Raw genomic sequence first — 25,638 nt, forward strand, 5'->3', positions numbered from 1 at the left:
AAGGTGCTAAAAAGTTGATTATTTTTCAAGATAATAGGTCATTGTGGTTAAGAAGGTAGATCCTATAGTCAAAACAACCTGGGTTTGAATGCCAAATTCTCAGTTTATGAGCTCGAAACTGTTGATATATGTATTTTAATTTTTAAAGATTATTTCCTCATTGGTAAAAAAAAAAAAAAAAAAAAGGGTAATAATAGCATTTTTCACACTGGGGATGCAAAATCAAATAAAATTCTTAAAGCAAAATGGTCATGTCAGTTTTGTGTTTAGCAAACATTAGCTATGGTAGTAGCAATAGTAATTAGTATTAGCACTGATATTGTTATGATTCACCAATATTATTATTACTATCAGGGTAAGAATCAGGTTCTTCTAATGCCAAAGCCATTCAATTTGTATCTTAGTTTAAACTTACTAGCTTCACTGGATATTGTCTAGGTTTAAAAAAAAAAAAAATCTATAGTCCCTTCAGACGTTAACAAAATCACTAAATATTTCTTGTTATGCTTCTCTGATTCTGGTAACTTGGTTATTTTAAGGGTTTATCTTTTAACAATCATAGCCTCTACCTGAGATGTTGATGCAGTCACCAACTTGGTCAAAAAAATTATGTCTATTTTTATTCAACAGATGAAGGTGTTGTAATTAAACAACTTATGCAATAATAATGTATACAAGCATTTGGGAAGATTTATGGAGCCCTTCTTCAAGCAAGGTTGATTGCAGTTCATTATATTTAAATGAGCTCCAAGTAAATATATATATATATATATATATATATATATATATATGTATATATATATATATATATATATATGTATTTTTTTTCTTAATGAGATTAATAAACCTAATGTAGATAAATAATAGGTAGATAAGTAGGTAGGAATGGATGGATGGATGGATGGATGGATGGATGGATGGATGGATAGACATAAAAAGTCACCATCCAAACTATGGCTTATTTAAGTTTACAAGGACAAAGCTACAAGTGCTGCTGAAGACTTCAAGACTTCAGTATTGCTCCAAATAATATATATTCTAAGGAAGGTTGTGTAGAAAGTACCATTATTGTAAACAGTGGGATGTAGAAAAAAGTCACTTTCTAAAATGTCCTTACTAGTTAAAGTAATATACAGATTCAGTGCAATTTCTATTACAATACCAATGGCATTCTTTTCAGAATTAGAATTAATCCTAGGGTATGTATGAAACCACAAAAGATCCTGAATAACCACAGAAATCTTGAGAAAGAACAAAGTGGAAGGTATCAAGCTCCTTGATATCAAACTGTACTACAAAGCTACGATAATCAATAATGTATGGTACTAACATAAAAACAGATATATGGATCAATGGAATAGAATAGAGCCCAGAAATAAATCCTCACTTATATAGTCAAGTAATGGTGAAGTAATCTATGAAAGAGGAGGCAAGGATATACAATGCAGCAAATACAGTCGCTTCAATAAGTCGTGTTGGCAAAACTTCACCTCATATGTGTAAAAAAAAAAGAAGAAAAGAAATTGGATGACTTTTCTACACCATATACAAAAACAAACTCTTAGGGATTGAAGACTTAACTGTTAGACCTGAAACCATAAAACTCCTAGAAGAAAACACAGGCAGTAAACTTTTAGATATCACTCCTAGTAATGTATTTTTGGATACATCTTCTTGAGCATAGAAAACACAAGAGTAAACAAATAGGAATACATCAAATAAAAAGTTTTTGCATAGCAAAGGAAACCATCAATGAAACAAAAAGACAACCGACTGAAAGGGAGAAGATATTGGTAAATGATACATCTGATACTGGGTTAATATCCAAAAATATATAAAGAACTCATACAAATTAATACCGAAAAATAATCCGTTTTAAAAATGGGCAAAGGACCTGAATAGACATCTCTCCCAAGAGGACATACGGATGGCCAACAGACATATGAGAAGATGTTCAACATCACTAATCATCAGGGAAATGCAAATTAAAACCACAACGTGATACTATCTCACATCTGTCAGAATGGCTGTCATCAACAAATGAACAAATAACAAGGGCTTCACTAATTTACAATCCCACTCTGTACCCTGTTGTTGGAATTGTAAATTACTGCACCCCCTATGGCAAACAGTATGGAGATACCTCAAAAAACTAAAAATAGAGCTGCCATACAATCCAGCAATTCCACTTCTGGGTATTTATTGAAAGAAAATAAAAACACTAATTCAAAAAGATATATGCACCCCTATGTTCACTGCAGCATTAGCAGTAATAGCCTAGGCATGGAAGCAATCTGGATGTCCATTAATAGATGAATGGATGAAGAAGATGAGGCATGTACACACACACACACACACTGCAATATTATATTCAGCAATAAAAAGAAGGAAATCTTGCCACTTGCAAAAACATGGATAAACCTAGAGGGTATTATGCTAAGTGAAGTAAGTCAGAGAGAGACAAGTACCATATGATCTCACCTATATGTGGAATCTAAAAACAAATTAAAAAATAAATGAAGCAGAAATAGACCCACAGCTATAGAGAGGGGTGGGGAGGATGGGAATTGAAAAAATACGCTACAGATTGGCACAATAAAATTTAAGTTAGATATATCATCAAATTTTGGCACTTTTAAATTACAGATTTTTTAAAACAGTATATTAAGATTCTTGTCATTTACATGATGATTTTGAAATGTATAAGTGATACAAATGTCTTTTAAATGTATAGTTTGTAACATTATATATGTAGCATGATACTTATGGAATTTAACAGCTAATGACATTTAATGTAAAGGGCTATTTATGATTTTCAACAAGGAAGTTACATTTATAGGCAATAAAAGTTATACTGTCTTATGAAGCTCTCGAGAATAAATTTATACACATTTTTCAGTTGAAAAGTTTTATTTGTTCCTGAAAATTTTGCCTGTATATACATATGTGTGTGTGCATATGTATATGTGTGTGTGTGTATCTCCACTCATTTTAATGACAAAACGATGATGCATTACATCTCAAACCAACATATCCAAATAATTTTTCACACAAAATTAAATCAATTGAACAGTGAAAACATATTGATATAAGTAATAAACAACTGAGAAAGTAAAGAATACAGTTTATATGTAAAATGTAATTTACTGAGGAAGAAGAAAATATTTTATTGGGAGTGGCAGTTAGTGGAGGAAGGGTGTGAAGAACTCAGGAAGTTGATAGAGAGTAAGGAGGTCAATCTTCTGGCAGCCACTTAATGTCACAATCAGATGGGACTGAGGATAATAGAAGTAAAGACAACATTATTTGTTATACATTTTTAGTGAAAAACTTATTCAGAGTTAAATTTTTAGATCTTGGCTTTCTGTTGATAGACATTATATAAAAGCAATGTAAAATATACTTTTAAATAATTACATAGGCAAACATCTATAAGGCATGCAAATACAACATTACAGTAACTGTGTATTGACAATATGCTAACTATACATTTTATTTCATTTCCACTATTGTGTTGAGAAAAGCAGAAGAAGCCTGATTGTGAATTGAATGCAAAATTTCCCAAGTAAAGATTAAGAAGGGGAAAAAGAAACTACTGAAACAAAACAAAACACGTTCATAGCTCCAGGGAATTCTTGATCCAATATAGATGTCTCTTGAGGATTGGTTCAGCCAGTGTTTTGCAGGAATAGTTTGACATATGTTCTAAGCAGATTAGTACACAAATAAAAATAAAAAGTCATATTGTTATACCAGTATTACAGATAGAAGAAAGACATTTAAATAAGTGGAAGTTTAGTGTAAATGTAAACAATATATTACATGAGTCGTAATGACATTAAAAGACAAAAGAAGTTTTTGCTGTTGGACATTCTTTCTTTAACCTTAGCAGTGTGTATAATGAGATGGTTAGCTAGGGTATAAGATCTGAAAAAGATAAAGAATCTGTTCCAGAGGGGGAAAAAAGCCTCACCTTATCCAAGCAATTTCTTCAACTGGCCAGTATATGGAAAAAAGATGGATGATGCATAAAATAGAAAAGCAATTAACTTATCCAAGGTCATGTAGCCAATCGATGGTAGATATGAAATTTGTATACAAATTTCCCTTCAATAAGTTCTCTTCTTCAGAATAAATGGCTACTGTATATGCTTATGTTTCATGAACCTACTAAATTGTGTGTGCAAACACACATACCACCACACATGCACATCAATTGAACAGTGAAAACATATTTACATAATAAATAATAGATTGGAAATTTATATAAATTTTCATCCTATCATTAAATCTTTCTGAGACTTAGGGATATTAACTATCTTTCCCAAAGTTACTAAATCAATATGTAACAAACACAAATTTGAACACAGGTATTCCTAACTCCAAAGCCAAAGGTTTATCTCTTTCCATCTTTTTCTTTTCTTTTCTTTTCTTTTTTTTAATTATGGAGGCAAGGGTGGGCCCTGCAGTCCTTATTTGATTTTATTTTATTTTACATTTATTTATTTTTTTAAAGAGGGTGCAGCTCACAGGGCTCATGCAGGGATCAAACCTACAATCTTGGTGTTATTAGTACCGTGCTCTAACCAATTGAGCTAACCTGCCACCCCTCCCATCTCTTTCTTCAGATTCCAAAAAAATATAAACAGTTAAGGGTCTCACTATAAACTTATGTCCCCTCATTCCAAGTAACCATTTCAATACATAAAACTGGAGAAGTTTTATGTCAGGGAAGGCCAGGAGAGTTGTTTTTGTTGTTGTTCTAAATTATGTTGAAATGCGCTTTTCTACTGTTAGAGTGTCCTTGAAGAGTTCAGAGAATTTGACAAGAAACAAAGTGAAACTAAAAGTCACAGAAGAGAGGTTATTAAACATACAGATAATAGCCTCATTCTGCTTCTCTCCATTGATATTCTTTTACTTATCTCAGTGAAAACATTAACAACCCCAGAGAAGTTTCCCTTCCCCTACTTACATAATAAAGTAAAAGCATGACTTTGTAGAAAAGTTAGAGTTAAAAGTTTATAACTCAGTGCTAAATCACTTATGTGGATAGCACCAAAATCTCTACGGAAATTTACTATTTTCACATCTGTTTTTATCCTCATTAAGAGAATTCTAAAACTAAATATCTTTGATATTTTTTCAATAAATTTTTTTAAACTACCAAAAAGAAATATAGGGTCACCCAGTCCCATTTATATTTTTAATAAGAGTGATAGAAAAAGTTCAAATGTTATTTAAATCTATTTGCATATGATTCAAAAGCAAACTTATGAATGCACACAATGGATATTGTACAAACTTTCTAAGAGGCAATTAATTTGCCAATGTATAACAAAGCTGGAAAAAGAAAAATTATTTAGTATAGTAATTTTTCTTATAGGAATTTATCCTCAGGAAATAATGAATTCTCAAGGAAGTATATATAATAATATTTATCACAATGTTTTTTATATAATAGCAAAAAAGGGGGAAATTTAGAAATAGCATAAATAATTCAAAACAAGCAACTAGCAAGTTATGGTACATTCATACAAATATAAACTAATTAAGAATGATGTTAAACAAAATAGTAATATAATATGAACTATATTTTGTGTAAAAATAATCAAACAATAGCAGAAGTTAAGGATTTTTTTAAAAAGCATAAAAGAACAGAATTAGTAAATATACTCAAGAGCAGTATCTTTAAAATAAATAAAAAATATGCACAAAACTTTGGCCATTATAATTAAGAGAGAAATAGAAAATTAAATAAAATTAAGAAATAGACATAGGATAATAAAATCATGAGAGATAAGGATACTTTCTTAATTATAAAGAATATAATTCTGCTGGTAATTTTGAAAATACAAATGCTACTTAAATTTTCTATGGTATAGAAAAGCATGGAAACCAATTTAATATATTACAAAATATTACAAATATAGTACAAAAAAGAAATCATTTGGTACTCCCTGATTAAAACAGATTTTAAAAATAGAAAATAAAAAGCGATTAACTGAATTTTGTAATGTCCCAGAATACACAAATGATTTTAAAATTAGAAAAATACAAAAGACCCTTTTAAAAATAATAATGTCATAACCTCAAGGCTCATCATGCAATTGATAAATTCAATACTCACTTCAAATATAGATTTTGAAAATGGTGAATAATTATCAGTAGGTATATAATTATATACCTGGAAAATAAAGAACACTGTACTTTGTTTAGAAAGTTTATTAAAAGGCCTAGATTTAAGATAAATGTGACAAGATTAAGATTTTTTTTTTTCATTTTACTAATGGATTATATCATGGGGGTCATCATTCATGCTAACAATAACAACTCATAATAAAAATCTTTGTGTCAAAATGTTAGGTTGCTTTTGGCTGCGTATATAAAACAAACAAGCCAACAAACTCAAACACGCTTAACCAATCAGGGACGATATTAGCAAACATAGCCAGTTGTACAAATGAGAACAAATTTTTAATCAGTTGATTAGACACTTAAGTTCATCATGGACCCAGCTGTTTCTGACTCTCTGCTTCCTCAGTGTTGACTATATCTTTCCTTTTTCTTCATGGTAATTGTATGATTGTAAAACTCACTGTAGTTTAAAACACCGATACTTGTGCATGTCAAAGAAAGTTAGGATTGAAGTTTAGTCATATAGCACTTTGTCTATCGTTGGGCACGCTCATAGGCATTGTCATAATATTTAACATCCATGGCCTCCTCCACCAATAAAAGGACAATACTCCCCTACCATAACTGTGACAACTGAAATAGATATTTCTCCTACATATTTTCAAAATGATGGTACCAACATCACTGTTGTGACACACCAATATGGATAATCTGAATTTGAATGGCAAAAGCAATAAGCTTAATCTGAAGGACATACTTAGAACAGCATATACAACATGTAGAAAATACATATATTTTATTTGCAAATATCATTCCCAAACCTTTCCATGTAAAGTAATTGTTTTCAGCTGTGGTATAACATTCACTAGGTGTTCTGGAAAATTTGAGGGATAATTCCCTTGTGTGGTTATGGCTGAGCACTTCCATTATTATACTTTTTCTTAGCATAGTTTGATGCAAAAAGGAAAGCCTGAGAGAGAGGTTTGCATGGAGCAGTTTATCTGGGAAAATGTTTCCAAAGGAATTAAAGTAGGAAACTGGGAAGAATGAAACAAAGAGGGAAACCCAATCCCAGGATGGTGAGTGAGGTGGACACCTGAGCTTGATTCCACTGGAGAATCTCTGAATAGGCATGAGAATGTCTTAGATTTACCAAACCCAGGAATTCAAATACGTTTATTGTATTTCCATGTATAAAATATTTCATTTATCTCTACAAAAAACCCAAATACCTTAGCTTGTTATCAAGGCTTGCCATGACCTGAACCCTGCCTACCTCTCCAGTCACAGTGTTTGCCATGATTCCTCTCATAGGTAACCTATACTGACGGCCATTCTAAATGACTTACAGTTCCTTTAATTGTCATGTGGTTTAATTCTTTGCCTTGACCCATTCCAATCCCTCTATTTAGAATGTAAGGTCCTCTTTCAATCCTATTGAAGAATTCGTGATTCTTCAATAAACTTTTTTTTTTTTTTTTTTTTGGTAGCCAAATTCACTTCTCACTACTGGTCTAAAAGGTCTTTGAAGGCAGAAATCATGTCTTGATCTTTTTTACATCCATAGGTCTCCAAGATGTAATAGATATATATACATATATGTATATATATAGCATATATAAGTGTGTATATATATATATATATATATATATATATATATATATATATATTTTACATATATATGACAGGCATTTACATTTTTTAGTAATTCAATGCCTGATGAATGGAAAATAAACATTCCTTTAAAATGTTTTCTATGGGTTGCAAAGTTGCCAACCTGTCAGTATAATAACATAGGCTGAGACTGTCATTGTTTCTGATTTAGGATTAAAACTTTATAAACACATTAGGATAAATGGCACTGTTCTACATCTCAACAGGAAAATGGATGAAGAAGAAAACTTGATAAAAGTGATTGATTGTGCTTGATGTAACTGAATAACTGGATTAACAGAAGGAACTGTCAAAAAACTAAATGTTTCTTCCTCTGATTAATCCAACTTCAGTGATAAGTTTGTATTTTATAGGAAAAAGACAAGAAAAAATTTCAGGCTAGAAATTCATACTCAATATTTTCTTTATTACACCTTTTTTCTTTTTCATTCATTAGAAAAATGCATAAATCCCTGTACTACTGGTAAAAGAAGTGTGGATTTTAAGTAAATAATATTTATAAAAAACCTTTATTGATATGATATATAATCTTGAGCATATAATGAACATAAATATAATTATCATACTTAAATTAAAATTAATTTAATAAAACATTGTCTTTACTGTGGTAACTGAAGTAAGTCTGTAGCTATTTTAAAATATCAAGCTAGGGCCGGCCCGGTGGCTCTGGTGGTTGAAGCTCTGTGCTCCTAACTCTGAAGGCTGCCAGTTCGAGTCCCACATGGGCCAGTGGGGTCTCAATCACAAAGTTGCCAGTTCAACTCCTCTAGTCACACAAGGGATGGTGGGCTCCTCCCCCTACAACTAAGATTGAACATGGCACCTTGAGCTGAGCTGCCGCTGAGCTCCTGGATGGCTCAGTTGGTTGAAGCGCGGGCTCTCAACCACAAGGTTGCCAGTTTGATTCCTCAACTCCCGCAAGGAATGCTGGGCAGTGGCCCCTGCAACTAAAGATTGAACATGGCACTTTGAGGTGAGCTGTCACAGAGCTCCTGGATGGCTCAGTGGGTTGTAGCGTGTCCTCTCAACCACAGGGTTGCCAGTTCAACTCCTGCAAGGGATGGTGTGCTGTGCCTCCTGCAACTAGCAACGGCAACTTGACCTGTAGCTGAGCTGCACCCTCCAGAACTAAGACTGAAAGGACAACAACTTGAAGCTGAATGGCACCTTCCACAACTAAGATTGAAAGGACAACAACTTGACTTGAAAAAAAAAAAAAAATCCTGGAAATACACACTGTTGCGCAATAGAGTCCTATTCCCCTTCCCCAATAAAATCTTCAAACAAACAAACAAACAAACAAACAAACAAACAAAAAACCAGCAAGCGAGTTGGGTTCTGGGAAGATTGAAAAGTAGAAAGCACTAGGAATTGGTCTTCCCATCTAGATATAAAATCACACATCCAAAGGCAGATTTTTGAGCAAGCAGAGAAAAGATGTATAAACTTGAAGACAATGGAAATTGAGTCTGAAAAACAAAAAACAAACAAACAAACAAATGGAAAAAAAAAACAGATAAAAAGTGAATAGAGCCTAAGGGACCTGTGGAACACCATCAGGTAGATCAACCTGTGCATTTTGGGAGTCACGGAAAATTAAAAGAGAGAGAAATGGGCATTGAGGACATTTGAAGAAATAATGGCTGAAAACTTCTCAAACTCAATAGAAGCTGTGAATAAAAATATCCGAGAAGTTCAACAAATTCCAAGCAAAAGGATCTCAACAAGACCTAACATCAGGTTACCTGATTCCAAGCAAAAGGATCTCAACAAGACTTGTAACATCAGGACATATTACAATCAATTTTCCAAAGCCAAGTACAAAGAGAATTTGAAAGCCGAAAGACAGAGGTGACTTATCATATACAAAGGGCCCTCAATAAGAATATGAGCATATTGCTTACCAGAAATTTATAGGCAGGAAGGCAGTGGGCCAGTATGTTCAAAGTACTAATAGAAAACAAACAAACAAAGCGGTCAACTGAAAAATCCTATATCTGGCAAACTGTCCTGCAAGAATGAAGAAATTAAGACACTCCGAGATACGCAAAAGCTGAGGGAGTTGATTATCACTATATCTGCCCTGCAAGAAATGCTCAAAGGAGTCCTGCATGGGGAAATGAAAGCTCATTACACAGTAACTTGAAGTCATATGAAGAAATAATGGTCTCAAAAAATATAAATACATGAAAATTATAAAAGTGTGTTATTTTGTAACAATGGCTTGTAACTTTATTTTTTATACATAATATAAGAGACTAATACAAAAATAATCTAAAAGTTAGTATTATTATAAATTTGGTTTATAACTCCACATTTTATTTAAAAGATAAATTTAAGAGAATTATTAGTTTATTTGGGGGCCACACAATGTATAAAGATGTAATTTTGTGACAGCAACAACTAAAAGTGGTAGGAAATGTATTGTATGTGAGCAGCTTTTGTATGTTATTGAAATTAGGATGGTATAAATTCAAATTAGAGTATTATAACTTTAGAATGATAAATGTATTCCACATAGTAATCCCCCATAAGTAAAATAGCTATAGAATATACACAAAAGGAAACAAGAAATTAATTTAAACATTTCACTACCAAAACAAAAAGAAATCATCTAAACACAAAAAAAAGACCATAATGCAAGAAGTGAGGGACAAAAAAAGTTATTAGACATATAAAAAGCAAATAGCAAAATGACAGAGGTAACTACTTCCTTATCAGAGATTCCTATAAAAGTAAATTGATTAACTTTCCAAGAAAAACACAGAGATGGCCAGAATGGCTAACAATACAATCAAACTATACTCTGTCTGTAAGAGACTCACATTAGATCCAAGGACACAAATAGAATGAAAGTTAAAAGATGGGAAAGATATTCCATTCAAATAGTAACCAAAGAAGAACTGACTATCCTAATATGAGACAAATGGAGTTTGAATCAAAAAGGTTGCAAGAAATAAAGCAGCACATTAGTATATATTAATAAAATGTTCAAAACAGCAAGCAGATGTAGCAGTTATAAGCATTTACATACGTAGAAAGAGATTATCAAAATATATTAAGCAACATCTGACAGAATTAAACGGAGAGATAGACAGTTTTATAATAATAGTTAGAGACTATTGAATACCCCACTGCCAATAATGGATAGAACAACTAGACAGAAGATAGTAAGAAATAGAAGACTTAAGCAACACAATAAACTACTAATAGACATACATAGAACACTCTACCCAACAATAGCATGTACATGAAACATTTTCCAGGATAGACAACAAATTAAGTCTCAGTAGATTTCAAAGTGCCAATATCATGTAAAGTATCTTCTCTAAGTGAGCGCACCTGCGTGCGCGCACACAAACACACACACACACACACATACGCAAAGAAACTAAAATTCAACAATAGAGGTAAAAGAAAATTCATAAATTGGTGGCAATTAAAAAATAATCCACTCTTAAACTATCAAGAGATAAATTAAGAAATCACTAGGGAAATTAAAAAATACAAATGAAAACATAAATACAACATACCAAAATTTATGGGACACAGTGAAAGAAATAAGGGGGAAATTTATAAGCACTTACATTAAAAAAACAAGTCAGGGTGGGGGAAATAGGAAGAGGTTGGTAAAAGCTACAAACTTTCAGCTATAAAATGAATACTGTCTAAGGATCTGATGTAAAATATGGTGAATATAGTTGATAACACTGTATTGCATAATTTATATTTGGTAAGAGTAAAATTCAAATGTTGTCACACAGACACACAGAAAGAAAATGTGAGGTGATGATGTGTTAAATAACTAGATGGAAGAAATTTTTTCACAAAGTATATGTATATCAAATCGCTACAATGTATATTTTAAATCTTATAATTTTACATATCAATTATACACCAATAAAGCTGAAATTTTTTAAAAATGCAAAATATATAAAAACAAAAGAAAGATCTCAAAACTTTACACTTAAGGAACTAGAAAAAGGAGAACAAACTAAACCCAAAGCTAGCAGAAGGAAGAAAGTAATAAAAATTAAAGCAGAGATAATCAAAATAGAGAATAGAAAAATAATAGAGAAAAATAAATAAAACCAAAAATTTGTTCTTTGAGAAGATTAACAAAATTGGTAGATAGGTTTAAAAAAGAGACACCATTCAAATTACTAAAATAAAAAAATGAAAGTGGGAAAAATACTACCAATTCTACAGAAATAAAAAAGGAATATACGAGTGTACTATAAACAATTGCACATCAAGAAATTAGATAATTTAGATGAATGGATAAATTTCTAGAAACACAAAGACTTCCAAAACTAAATCATAAATAAATAGAAAATTTGAATGCACATATAACTAGTAAAGCGATTGAATCGGTAATCAAAATTCTCCTCACAGAGAAAATTCCAAGATCTTATGACTTTATTGGTGAATTCTACCAAACACTTAAACACCTAATACAGTACTCTCCCCTTATCCATGGGGGATATGTTCCAAAAATCACAGAGGGTATCTGAAACCAGGGATAGTACCAAACCCTGTATATACTATGTTCTTTTCCCCTATATGTACATATCTATAATAAAGTTTAATTTATAAGTTAGGTATAGTAATAGGAAAACAGTAATAACTAATAATAAAATAGAACAATTGTAACAATATACTGTAATAAAATGTGTTTGAATGTTGTCTGCCTCTCTCTATAACTGATCTGATAACCAAGATTTCTACTAAATGACTAATGGGACAGTACCATATACAGCATGGATGTGTTGGACAAAGAGATAAATCACATCATAGGTGGGACAAAATGAGATAACGGGAGATTTCATCAGGCTACTTAGAATGACACAGAATTTAAAACTTACAAATTTTTTATTACTGGAATTTCCCATTTAATATTTTCCAACCACAGTTGACTGTAGGTAATTGAAACTATGGAAACCAAAACTGCAAATGAGCGTGGACTACAGTACCAATCCTTCTCAAATTCTTAAAAAAAAAAAAAAAAAAAAATTAAAGAGAAGGGAACATTTCCTAACTCATTCTATGAGGCCCACATTATCCTGATACCAAAGCCAGACAAAGACACCACCAAAAAAGAAAACTACAGATCAATATCCTTTATGAAAACGAACATAAAAGTACTCAACAAAATATTAGCCAACCAAATTTAGCAACTTATTAAATGGAGTGTACAACATGACCAAGTGGGATTTGTTAATGGAATGAGATGATGGTCCAACATAAAAAAATCACCATATGTCACATTAATAGAATGAAGATAAAAAATAACAAAACAAATCATGATCATCTCATTGGAAGCAGTAAATGCATTTAACAAAATTCAACAACCTTTCATGATAAAAACACTCAACAAACTAGGAAGAGAAGGAAACCACCTCATAATATAAATCATGTAGGAAAAACCCCAGTGAACATCACACTCAATTATAAAATACTGAAAGTTTTTCTTCGAAGATCAGTAACAAGGCAAGGATGTCCACTTTTGACACTTCTATTCAAAGTAGTGCTGGAAGTTCTAGCCAGAGCAATTAGGTGTGGGGAAAAAAAAATGCATCCAAATTTGAAAGGAAGAAGTAAAATGATACCTGTTTGCAGATGATGAAACCTTATATGTATAAAATCCTAAATGTTTCACAAGAAAAAAACCATTAGAACTAATAGTTTTAACACAGCAGTAGGATTAAAGTCAAAACACAAGAATCAGTTGAATTTCTAAACACTAACAATAAACAATCTGAAAAGGAAATTACAAAAACAATTCCATTTATAATGGCAGCACAATGAATAAAATATGTAGAAATTAACTTAAGCAATGAGGTGATAAACTTGTAAAATAGAACTATAAAATACTGCTGAAAAACATTAAAGAAGATATAAATAAATGGAATCACATTCCATATTATACATTGGAGTACTCAATATTCTTGAGATATCAATACTACCCACAGTGATCTAGGTTCATGTAGTCTCTGTCACAATCCCAATGATGTTTTTTGAAAAACTTAAAAAAGCCAACCCTAAAATTCATGTGAAATCTCAAGAGACTGAATAGCCAAAACAATCTTGAAAAAGAAAAACAAACTTGGAAGACTCATACTTCATGATATTAAAATTTATGACAAAGCTATAATAATCAAAACAGTGTGATACTAGTGTAAAGGCAGACATGTAAACCAGCGGAACAGAATAGAGCATTCCAGAAATAAACTCTCACATATATGGTCAAATGATTTGATGCTGAAACCATTCATTAGGAAAAGGACAGTCTATTCAACAAATAGTGTTGGGAAAACTAGATATCCAAATGTAAAAGTTTTTAATGTGTCTCTGACTTATTTTTCTTCTGACTAGCCTTAAAACAACATGTACATCTATTTTTTCTTCAAGTCTATTTCTTTAAAAAAATTATAGAAGGCAACCTAGGTGCTTAATTTCATTCTATTAAGATTTTCATACAATTGTCTTATCAGTTTCATGCATTCATCTCTGTCTGTCACTCCACTCTATCTTCTACATTTGCTTCAGGAAGTTTTAAACTATAAACACAATCTACAATCCAGAAAGTTTGATCAATCTGTTTTCCAATATTAAGAAAAATAAAACCAGGACACTATGTCTCTGTGTTTTCCTTACTGCAGGTAAAGGGAGTGAAGCCTGCCATATTTGTGAATGGATAAGGCCAGTCTTATAGAAAAGCTCATGCGGATCGGGAGTCCTAGGGATTGAAGATGGCTGGTCATTCAAAGTGGTCAGAAAGAATAAGAGACACACGGTAAATACATGCCTTTTGAAATCAAGCAGCTGATTCTAGAATGAGAAGCAGAAAGGAGACTATGCCAATATCATCTAAAGCTGGATAGAAAAAAGAAAGAATATAGAAATAAGAAATGATGACAACTGAATGACATATAAGTTGGCTTGGTTAAGAGTATGATTTTAAAAAGACACCGCAAAGTATTATATTAACAAAATAATTACCATGACATTGACTTAATATGATAACCCGATTTTGTAATCCAATTCAGCAAACATTTATTGAAAGCATATTATGTATTATAAATAGTCTTAAATAATATATTAAGGTTTATGTTATATGGTAAGAATACAAATATGACATGATTCTTATCCTTACTAAGCTTGTTGTCTAATAGAATGAATCAGTAAGATTGTCAATTTTTATTTAATATTGGAAAATTGTACCTTCTAAATTAATGACATGGAGTAGGAATTGAACTGAGCAAGTTAAAGATGATTTGCTATTTTGTACACTTATGACAAACTGGTAATATCATGAAACAATGCTATATGAATTCAAAACATTAAATAAAATGAAAACAGAAATATAAAAATATATAAATATATATTAATCTGAAATACAGAAAGCACATAACACACTAAGTGTAGAAGAATTTGAAGATATCACAAAGGGAAATAGTGACCCATCTGATATATAAAAATTAACTTTTAAATTTGTATAACTTTTAAATTTCTGCCATTTCTTTGACATTAGTAAGATACAATAAACTGAAAAGTACTTGTCACAAATATGATAGACAAATGCTTAATGTTAACTCATAAACAAGTTTTGTTTTTTTAAACTGCAAAATTTACACTGATTTATAAATAAAAAAAAATATGGCATAAATGTTTAAAAGACAATTCACTGGGTAGGAAATGAAATAGCTACTAAATTTTTAAAATTTCATTCACATGATTCATAAAGGTTAATTTAAAGAATAATAATATATTATTTTTCCTAATGATTTACCAAAATTAAAAAAAAAAATAAGTTAGCCATGATCAGGGCATGAACAAGAATCAATACAAAAGGAGAAATTAAGGATAACAGAAGAAAAGTAAAAATTACAGTTGCTATTTAAAAAAAAAAACAAAAAGGGATTTCAGATAGAGCTTAGTTAAAGATATTAACTTTGCAGCGTTTTCCCCCCTCACACTTCAGGGAAGGATGAAAAAGTCTGTTATGTAGCAACTTTTTGTTTTCTGTTATGTGATCGATTGAAATGAGGTGAAATGAGAGAGCCTGAGACAAATGTCTTGATTTTGGCTAAATGATAGGCAAGATTAACAGCTAGAAGGAAGGAAGGATATTGTGATATCAGAATAAGGAAAACCTTGAGCAGTTAATATAACACCGCTAAAGAGCATCAAGAATAAAGGTTATATTTGGACTTTGGAAATGTATGGTCAACCAAGTCTGTTAGAGCATAGGATTTTCTTCTTCTCCCACTTCATCTCCAAGATTTACTCTATTATCTACTTATATTTGCTGTAGATCGAATGCTTAAGTGATTAGAGACCAACAGTGCCAGGAAAAGGCATTGATAAAGTAAATTATCTCAGAACCCATGGCTGGAAGAGTCCACTGAAATGAGGGGGATGCTAATATTTGAAGAAAAGGTGTTCAGTCCCTGAAGGTTCTGGGTAAAAATGAAAATAAAATGATTTCTAATGACAAGAGCATAAGTTAGGAAGTATAAAATTGGGAATTCTGGAAGCTGAGGTGAAGTCATGGTATGTTTAAATTACATACAGTAAATATGAGCTAGACTGGTCCTTTCAATACCTTCATTTTTACAGATGAATTAAAACTTGAACTCTCTTTTGACTGTTTCTTTCAGATCTTTGAGGGGTTGAAGTTTAAATATTGTTTATAGTTCTTATAGGCACGTATCTAAAAATCTGAAGGTCTATGCTTACCAGAAATACCGTGGGATGCTAAGGAACTGGTTAAGTTCAAAACCTTGACTAGTTAAAAAGCCAACCGATATCCCACTTTTTTCTGAGCCCATTGGATGTGATGTACTCCTACAGCTGCCATGAATGATTCCAAGTACAAACACTTCTATGGCCTGCAACCCCCCTCCTTCACTCCAATCACCCAAATTTTCTCAGTGTTTTTCACCCTCACAGTTTCACCTTTTAATCTAGCATTAACACTATAAAAGAACATTCACCCAGTAATCAATGGATCCTAAATCTGGCCTTGATACTTAATTGCTTTGACCTTGGGAAAATCGTTTAATCTTTCTGCACCACAAATGTTTGGCCTGCATAATGAATATTATAAATTGATTTTGATTAACATGTAAGAAGTTACCCAGCACACAATAGAGGCTTGACAAATAGTGGCTTCTCCCTCTCAACAGACCTTCACTGAGGAGAACCTGCTAGATTTTCTACTCCGATCACTCCTCCACAATTCTTCCCTCAGACCTACACACAGGTCTGCTCTCAAATCTCAAGCCTCCTTCTTTGGAAGACTTTTCCATTCCCATAAGTTCTCCCTGGATCCCTCATGACCATAAACATTCCCCCCTTATTTCCTCACCACCCTTCACCGTTTAGAGTCTGACTTCTTTTGAAAGAAAATGTCAAACTCCTCAAAATTACATTACTTCCTCTCAGTGCTAAGAGACTGCCGGTAGGACTGGCACTCACCATGCGAGACTGCCTCTGTGAGATGCTTCCTCAGGGCCAAGAGTGAGCTCCTGTGCCTCTTGGTGGTTTGCTTTGGCTCTCAGGTGCCTAGAATCTGGATTCATGGTGTCTAATGGAGCCCATGGTGATCAGTAATTTCACATGAAGTGCTTTTAGTCTGTTTCTGTGAAATCAAGAAAGGCAGCATTAAATAGTTTGAGTAAGTATGGATTACAAAGGAGCAAAGAACAGCTATCGAATAAAATTGAGATTTTAATTAACTTGGCATGCAGCTTTCAGGGTTTTAATTATTTATTTGTAAGAAAACATCAATTTTCCTATAAGATGAAGCTAATTAGACTCACACGTTCTAGGACAGTGCTAATAGAAATGTAATGTTAATTTCATATGCAATTATAATTTTTGAGTAGCCATATTGAAAAAATTTAAAAAGTGAAATTATTTTAATGATCTTTAATTTAATACAATATAGCCACAATGTCATTTCAATTCATAATCAATCAAAAAAGTTATGAGATATTTTACATTACATTTTTTGTACCAAGTTGTGGGGACGGAACCAGGAGTGCAGTTTCCAGGCTCTCGGCCTCATGTGGAAAGGTGCTGGCTCAGGTAGTAAATGACCATCAACTGTGACTGGATGGCCATCAGCTGTGGCTAGTTGGCCATCAGCTGTAACCAGTGAGCCATGGGCCACTAATATATCTGCCTTGGCTATGCTAGCAGCGAATGGAGGCTAGCAAGAAGATGGTAGCTAAGCCTGCAAGAGCAGATTGCAGTTAGCACGGCGGATTGCAGCTAGCAAGTGAGATTGGTTGGCAGAGAAAAGTGGACAGCAGGTCGCGGATAGTGTGGCTCCTGCTTCCTATGTCTCCCACCCAGCCCCAGTGAGACTATAGTGGTATGACTCCCCTATCTATGGCTCCGAGGGTATATCTTTTTGGCCTCACCAGTTCTTATGTGGGGAGCAGGAGCTGAGACCCCACATGACACAAGTCTTCCAAATACAAGGGGGATGATAGAGATGCCACAAATAATTCACAGATTGATGTTGATTAGGTAAATACAAGTTGTGGTAGGCAGATAATAACCTCTACCTTGTGCCACAAAGATAATCATGTCCTAATCCCTGGATTCTGTGAATGTTACCTTATATTGAAATAAAGGCCTTTTTAGATGTGATTAAATTAAAGATCTTAAAATGGGGAGATTATCCTGGATTATCAGAGTGGGCATTAAATGCAACCACATGTATTCTTATAAGACTGAAGCAGAGGGAGATTTTACCACAGAGGAAGAAAAGTGAACAATGTGATGACAGAAATAGACACAGGAGTAATGTGGCCATGGGCCAAGAAGTGTCAGCATCTCCCAGAAGCTGGAAGAGGTAAGAAACTAATTCTCTCTGAGAGCATCCAGAGGAAGTGTGGCCATAGTAACACCTTGATTCAGGCCTAAGTATACTTATTGTGGACTTACGGCATCCAGAACTGTTGGAGAATACATTTCTGTTGTTTTAAACCACCAAGTTTGTGGTAATTTGTTACAACAGCTATAAGAAACTAATACACAAGTCATTTAAAGTAATTACATTATGTTTCATTTTTTGTTGTCAATGTCTAGACAAAGGCCATTGGTTCTATTCCCAGAAACTGCCAATAAAATGCTCACCAAATATTAGTGCTAAAAATATTTTACCTAATCTTCCATCTCACATGGTTTCAACTACTACGCATATGCCAAAACTTCCAATTTTCTATTTCTACCTTTCATCACTCTCCTGTACTCCAAAGTAATGTTTCGAAATATCTCCTGGACACTGCCACCTAGATGTACTACAGTGATCAATAACTGATTATTGCTAACTCATCATTAAAAGTTAAAACTATCTCTTCCCTAGATCAGTTAATAGACCAGTCACCCACATCTAGGCTGACTTTACCTGTTGGTTTGCTTAAGCCGGCACTAGTTTATCTTTGTTTCTGCATCCTATTCAGTTTACTACTTGTCACAACTTTTAACATATTTTTCATTAAGAAGTATAATTATTAATAATTGCCTTAAAATAATTTGGGTTTGGTAAACCTCCATTATCTTTTTTTATTTTTACTTCCAGGTTTTATTATGCTGTCATCTAGTAGTGTGTGAGAATCAATTAAGTAAATAGACTATTCACTTTAACATGTAATTAATTTGAAAAAAAAAAAAAGAACAAAACAAAACTAGTTTTTACATTTCTATCGTTTCCTTATCCTTTCCAGAGACAACTTAACTACACGCAGTATTATATGCATGATAAAACACAGTGTTCTTAGACGTAAACAGAACAGAGAGGTATTTCCTTTTAGTTTCAGGTAGTAGTGGAAGAAATATTTGACATGATTTCCCTTGCAGTCCATGTAATGTCCTAACCAGTTATGCCTGTCCTGTCCCCTGGTCTGTAATTTCACAAAGTTGTTAACCCTCCATTTAGTGGGGTTTTGAAATGTGGGAAAATATAGGTGAAGTGTACATGAAATATATGTAGGAAATAGAGGCTGTGAGGTCCTGCCATAGAGTACACAGTAGCCTCAACACATTTAGTACATATAAAGATTTTTGTCCTATAGTTTATGCTGAATATTTGCAACTAATTATTTCACTGATTACTAGAATTTTCATTTCGCAATAAATTCTTTTATCCATAAAGAACCCCCCAAAAAATTCCAAGTAGAAATAAAAAAAAAATCTATTACTTACACAATATATTTGTTGACGTTTATCATCCACCATATGTGGGTCCATACTGATATCGGAGACCGCATGAAAAAAAATCATGAATCTGCAGAAGCAACAACATTTAGTTTAAAATTTCGAAAAGAAAACCTATTCTAGCAGATTATGATTTAATTAATATAGTTATTGAAAGTGGGTTTATGTATCACCGTGAAATTTGACATTTCATTTAGATTAAATGACTATTCTAAATTAATTTCACTGTATTTCTATCACAAGTTTTCTTGTGTATATACAAAAAGCGTAGCAACCACTATTCATTGGTTGGCTCTATTTTCCGAAGAACAACTTTGCAAATGGTTAAACGCTTAAATTATTCTTAAATTAGTATTAACAGTTGTTTCAAATAGCTAGTCAGTAAGGTTAAATCCCAATGAGGGTTTATATTTTCATCTAATTCAAGGACTGTAAGTGAAGCTTTTGGAAGTTAATTTTTCTATGGTGAAAAGTTTCTTTATTAAAAATATTTCTGGCCTACACATACACATTTTTATTTGTACAAATAATTTTATTTTTAAAAATAGTTTTTGAATGAAAGTACTTTATGCATTAGCTAATATAAAATCCAACAAATTCATTAAGAAATAAATGTTCATATTTTAAAAATTTGATTATTTTAGAACCCGCTTTCATTTTAAGAAATCTGATTTGGATAAAAAAATTAGATGGGTTTATTACTCAAACCTGGAATCACAGAGCCATCTGGCAGTCTTTTTTTCTCACTGTCCTGACTTCACATGCAATAGATTATTACTACTATAACCTACCATTTTTTTTCCACCACATTTTCTTGTTTATCTTCATTTAATAGACTTAATGTAGGTCCTCAATAAGTCTTGTAAAATTATGTGGTAACCACCTGGTTCAAGTCTCTGCTTGGACTCTAACACACTCTCAATTCATTAGACCTATTGTTTTCATATGAGTTTTTAAAACTGAAAATCTTTATTTTTGTTATTTAAATGCAGTTATTAGCATGAAGCGTACTCTATTAGCCATAGTCTAAACTCCAATCTTCTTAAATGCAATTACAAGGTGTCCCATGATTTAGTTTCTCTCTCTGTCTTCATCATACTCATATATCTTGTCACACCTCACTTATCTCAAGTCTTTTGCATGATTGTTTTCCTCCTCTTGGAGTAAACAACTCTATCTTAAGTGCTTGTGAATGCCCTTGTTAAACTTCAACACCTAGTTAAAGAAACCTAGAACAGGTGTTTTTTTCCCCTCAAAAGCCTTTCTTGTCAATGTCTCAAAGTTGAAATTACACTTTTCTTTGACACTATACACACGGAGAGGGAGAGGGAGAGGGAGAGGGAGAGGGAGAGGGAGAGGGAGAGGGAGAGGGAGAGGGAGAGGGAGAGGGAGAGGGAGAGGGAGAGGGAGAGGGAGAGGGAGAGGGAGAGGGAGAGGGAGAGGGAGAAGAAAACTGAGCCATGACATTTATTTTTGTATTACAATGCCAATTGAAAATAGATACTCAGACATTTTTGTTTGTTTAGTGGATGAATGGATGAATGAAAGACCAGACTATTCACAGACTATCCAAGCCTAGTTATTTATATTATAGTATGTTATGTGTTTCTTATGGAAATACAAAACCATGCAAAAGCAATACAAAACTCAGAAAATATATAACACAAAAACTAAACTGAATGAATGATAAATGACTCACAATTTTATTTGCCAAATGTGCATGCTTTATTTGTTTATTTATGTTTTCTTCCTAGATTTGGAAGTTTGCCTTCAATAATGCTGATCATTGATTCTGTCAAGAACACTTTCATTTGTGTATTTAATTAGAGAGTTGCTGGATTATTTAATAACCTAATTTTAAATTACATCATTGTTCAGCACAAGTGGCATAAAGTGTTCTGCATACGAAAGTTATTTTTTCTATTATATTGTCATTTATTTTGATCAGTATTATTTTATTATAACTTTAGCAAATGTAATTTATTTGTTCAGTTCTATAACTTATATAACTGTTTTACCTAAGACACACTATGGGGATCGAATTTCAACAAAAAGCATCAATTTTTGTGTATGTGTACCCAAAACCTGTACTGTGATTTCAACTTCATCATAAAACAGCCTAGAAGCAAGCAATAATTTATTTTACTTGAATCAAATATTTTCATCTTCTGAATTTTATTATTTCTATATCTTATTTGTCCAAGGTAGATCAAGTGTAGAAATGTTGGCAACTGTAAGTATAGAATAGGTAAAAATAGCTAAAATTATATTTGCTACTTGATGGTATATTAATTCTGAATACCTTTTAACCCCATGAATAGTGGGTTAAGATTTGTATGTATGGTTGTGAGTGTGGACATTCTGGAATCTTCTGTGGACTCCATAAAATTTGATGAGAATCATCATGATGTAAATCTGTGGTGATGAAGTGACAATAATAATAGTAATAATTCTTTGCACTTTTTTGTTTTTTACAAATAACACCATTTGATAGGTATTATCAAACTTACATTATTAAGCAAAGAACTAAATTTAAGAGTAGTGATTTGACCAAATATACTCGTACTCTAACTGGAAGAGGCAGGATACAAACACAGGTCAAATTTAAGACTTTTTTTCATTATATATGGTTACAATTAATTGAATTATTTGTTTACATTTGAAACTTAAAAAATCAACTTTGGGGGCAGCCAGTTAGCTCAGTTTGTTAGAGCATAGTGGTCTCAACAACAAGGTTGATGGTTCTATCCCCACATGGGCCACTGTGAGCTGTGCTCTCTACAACTAGACTGAAATAACTACTTGACTTGGAGCTGATGGATCCTGGAAAAAACACACTTAAATAAATAAAAGTTTAGAAACATAAAAGATAAACTTTGTGTCCTGATATGATTTTTTTCAGGATAATGCATTCATAATTTGAAGTATCTCTTTAATTTTTGACGAAATGTTTTTTTGTATGAAATTCTTCCTCAAATGATAAAATAGAAAAATTCCAGCACTTTTAAAACAGCACATTTTCACACTTTAAAATATATTTCACTGAGCATTATCTATCAGGAGGACAATAATGTAGATACAGAGAACGAAACTATACATATTATTAACTCTCCTAAATTTAAGAACACATGCTATATTTTCATGCACATGGACAACCTTGCTCAATTTGGGATTTTAAGAACTATGGGAATGGAATTCTTTCTAAACTACAACATTGACAACAGACTGCCATGATGATGAGGAAGCAGAGATCCAGGAATCGTGAGCATATAGAGAAAATTATTTAAAACAATTATGATCTTATTAGTTGTCTTACAGAATAAACATCTAGATTTGAGATATTCAATAAACACTGAGATCAAGCCAATCTATTTGGTACTGAAAGAAAGAAATATAAATGAAATATAAATATTAAACTGTAGCCAAAAATAATTCCTAAATTGATATTCTCTCATTTTTGTTTCTGAGTGGTAACACACCTTGTTGGAAGCTTTTTTTTTTTTTTTTTTTTTAATGGTTTTCTTGAGAAATCCTATTTTGTGAATGGATACAATTTCCAAACAGCAAGTACTGACATTAAAAGGAGATAATCTGTCTAAATCATGGGCTCAATTTCACTGCATAAACAGCCAATAATACTTTTTCAGTAGAGAAACCAGTAATGACCATACAGTTAAATAATAGTTACGCACCTGCCAGGTTACTGTGATTTTTGGCATCTTTGGCATACACTCTTAATTTGGCCAAATACAATTTCAGTTGCTGCCATGTCATTCCCAGAGGTACACTTTGGCTTTCTAAATCTATCTGACATCTGCAGTGCTTCCAGGAATAAGGTTTAAAAATATAACTGATTCTGTGGATAGGTATACAGAGACATGGGGATTCAAATTTACATTTTTTTCTTTGGGGAGTTAAAATACATTGCCTATCTATGACAAACTTTTTTAAACACACATATTTGCTCTTTATCTAAGCCTTAAAGCAAAGAATAAATATTATGATGAAAGTTCTAAGCACTACAGTCATGCTGGTAACATTTTATGTAGCTGAAATTCAGCTATTTTAAATAGCAGTTTTAAAAACTAACCCCCCATATTATGGTTAAATATGCATTTCACAGACTCATTCCTCACAATTTAACTTCCCTAATTTCTCCATTATTTAACTTTCAATTTCTGGTATTACATCACTTTTCCTAACTATAACCAGAATATTCATGTTCATGTTCTACCATCTTTTATAGGCTTCTAAAGAACAAGTTTGATAATTATAATTTTTATCTGACTACATTGCTTTCTGTTCAAAATTTCCCAATAACATCCTTCTAAATCTGGAACTAGTTGAAAGTATCCTTTTCTTCCTTTTTTATTTTTGCCATTGTTATTTTTTTGTGTGGATTTCTACTCTTGGTTACTTCTGTGTTGTATACTGAATTTTCTCTTTAGCGTATTTTTTCCTCTTTTCTCAATGCAGTTATTTCTAATTCCCTATAGAATTCTCAAAAACAAAAACAAAAACAAAAAAACAAAAAAAAACCCCAGCAAGTATATTTTTTATTTATTGAGGCTTCATTTTAAACATCATTGAAAAAAGATATTGCCCTCTTGTGATTTTAATTATTTTCCAAGTCGGAAACTATGCTGATTTAAATTAGCATTTCCAAAGGTTAATTTGTTAAAGCAGGGATAAAACTTTTCCTGGCCAACAAACTGTGGGATTCATTTGATTAAATATGATTAAATAGGTTCTTTACTGCAAACTTCATAGAACAATCAACTAAAAAAAATATATAGAATCTTACAAACTGATTTGCCTAAAGAATCGTTTTCTGTCTAAGAATCACTTAGACCAGCATTTACCTAAGTCAGATTAAGGGGAATGTGCATTAAATGTCAATCACTTCAATGTCGTACGTTCTCGTTCTCTCTCTCCGGCTCTCTCTCTGTCTGTCTGTCTCTCTCTCTCTCTCTCTCTCCCTCTCTCTCTCCCTCTCTCTCTCTCTACCCCCCCCCCATACTTTCCCAGCATAAATGTTTAGGATGCTCTAATTATTTTTCTAAGGTTAGGAGATAGAGTGATGAAAGGGCAGAACATATTGCTGTTCAAATAGTTATTTTAAAAGAGAGAAAAATAACATACAAGTAAGGTAAATTCAGGTAACGGTGAGTGCTATGCAGAAAACAAAACAGTGGATAAATGGAGAGAGCTGAGAGTTTTAGATGGATTGTCAGGGAAAGTCTGAGAACATGACATTTGGGCAGAGATCTGAATAATGAGAGGTAGCCATACATGTGAAGACCAGAAATCAGAGAGTTCCAAGTAAAAGGAAAAGCAACAAAGCTTCAAAGGTGGTAATAAGTTTGGTGTTTTCCAGTAACTTAAAGAACCGTAGTGTGGCTAGAGAAAAGGAAGTAAGGAGGTGAGAGAGAGAAGCAATACGATTGGAGAGGGAGGCAGTGACTATATCATGTAGAGGCTTGTATGGAGTTTGGATTTTAGTCTAAGTGCAATGAGAAGCCATTTGGAGGGTTTAAAACAGAAGGATGCCATGAATTTTAAAAGATCACTCTGGCTGCTGTGTGCAGAATG

At 32.5% G+C, this 25,638-nt stretch overlaps 1 long non-coding RNA gene across 2 annotated transcripts in view; it reads right to left on the reverse strand.

The window, feature by feature from the left end:
- Positions 1-17,301: 17,301 nt before the first annotated feature.
- Positions 17,302-25,638, reverse strand: part of LOC308509343 — a 139,966-nt gene continuing 131,629 nt past the window's right edge. For both annotated transcript variants that reach the window (XR_013995184.1, XR_013995185.1), the window contains exons 4-5: positions 20,035-20,116; positions 17,302-17,458 (exon numbers count right to left, since the gene is read on the reverse strand). This is a non-coding gene — a long non-coding RNA (uncharacterized lncRNA). The remainder of the gene's footprint in view (positions 17,459-20,034; positions 20,117-25,638) is intronic.

The sequence above is a fragment of the Rhinolophus hipposideros genome (assembly GCF_964194185.1).
Source record: "Rhinolophus hipposideros genome assembly, chromosome: 2".
Lineage (NCBI taxonomy): Eukaryota > Metazoa > Chordata > Mammalia > Chiroptera > Rhinolophidae > Rhinolophus > Rhinolophus hipposideros.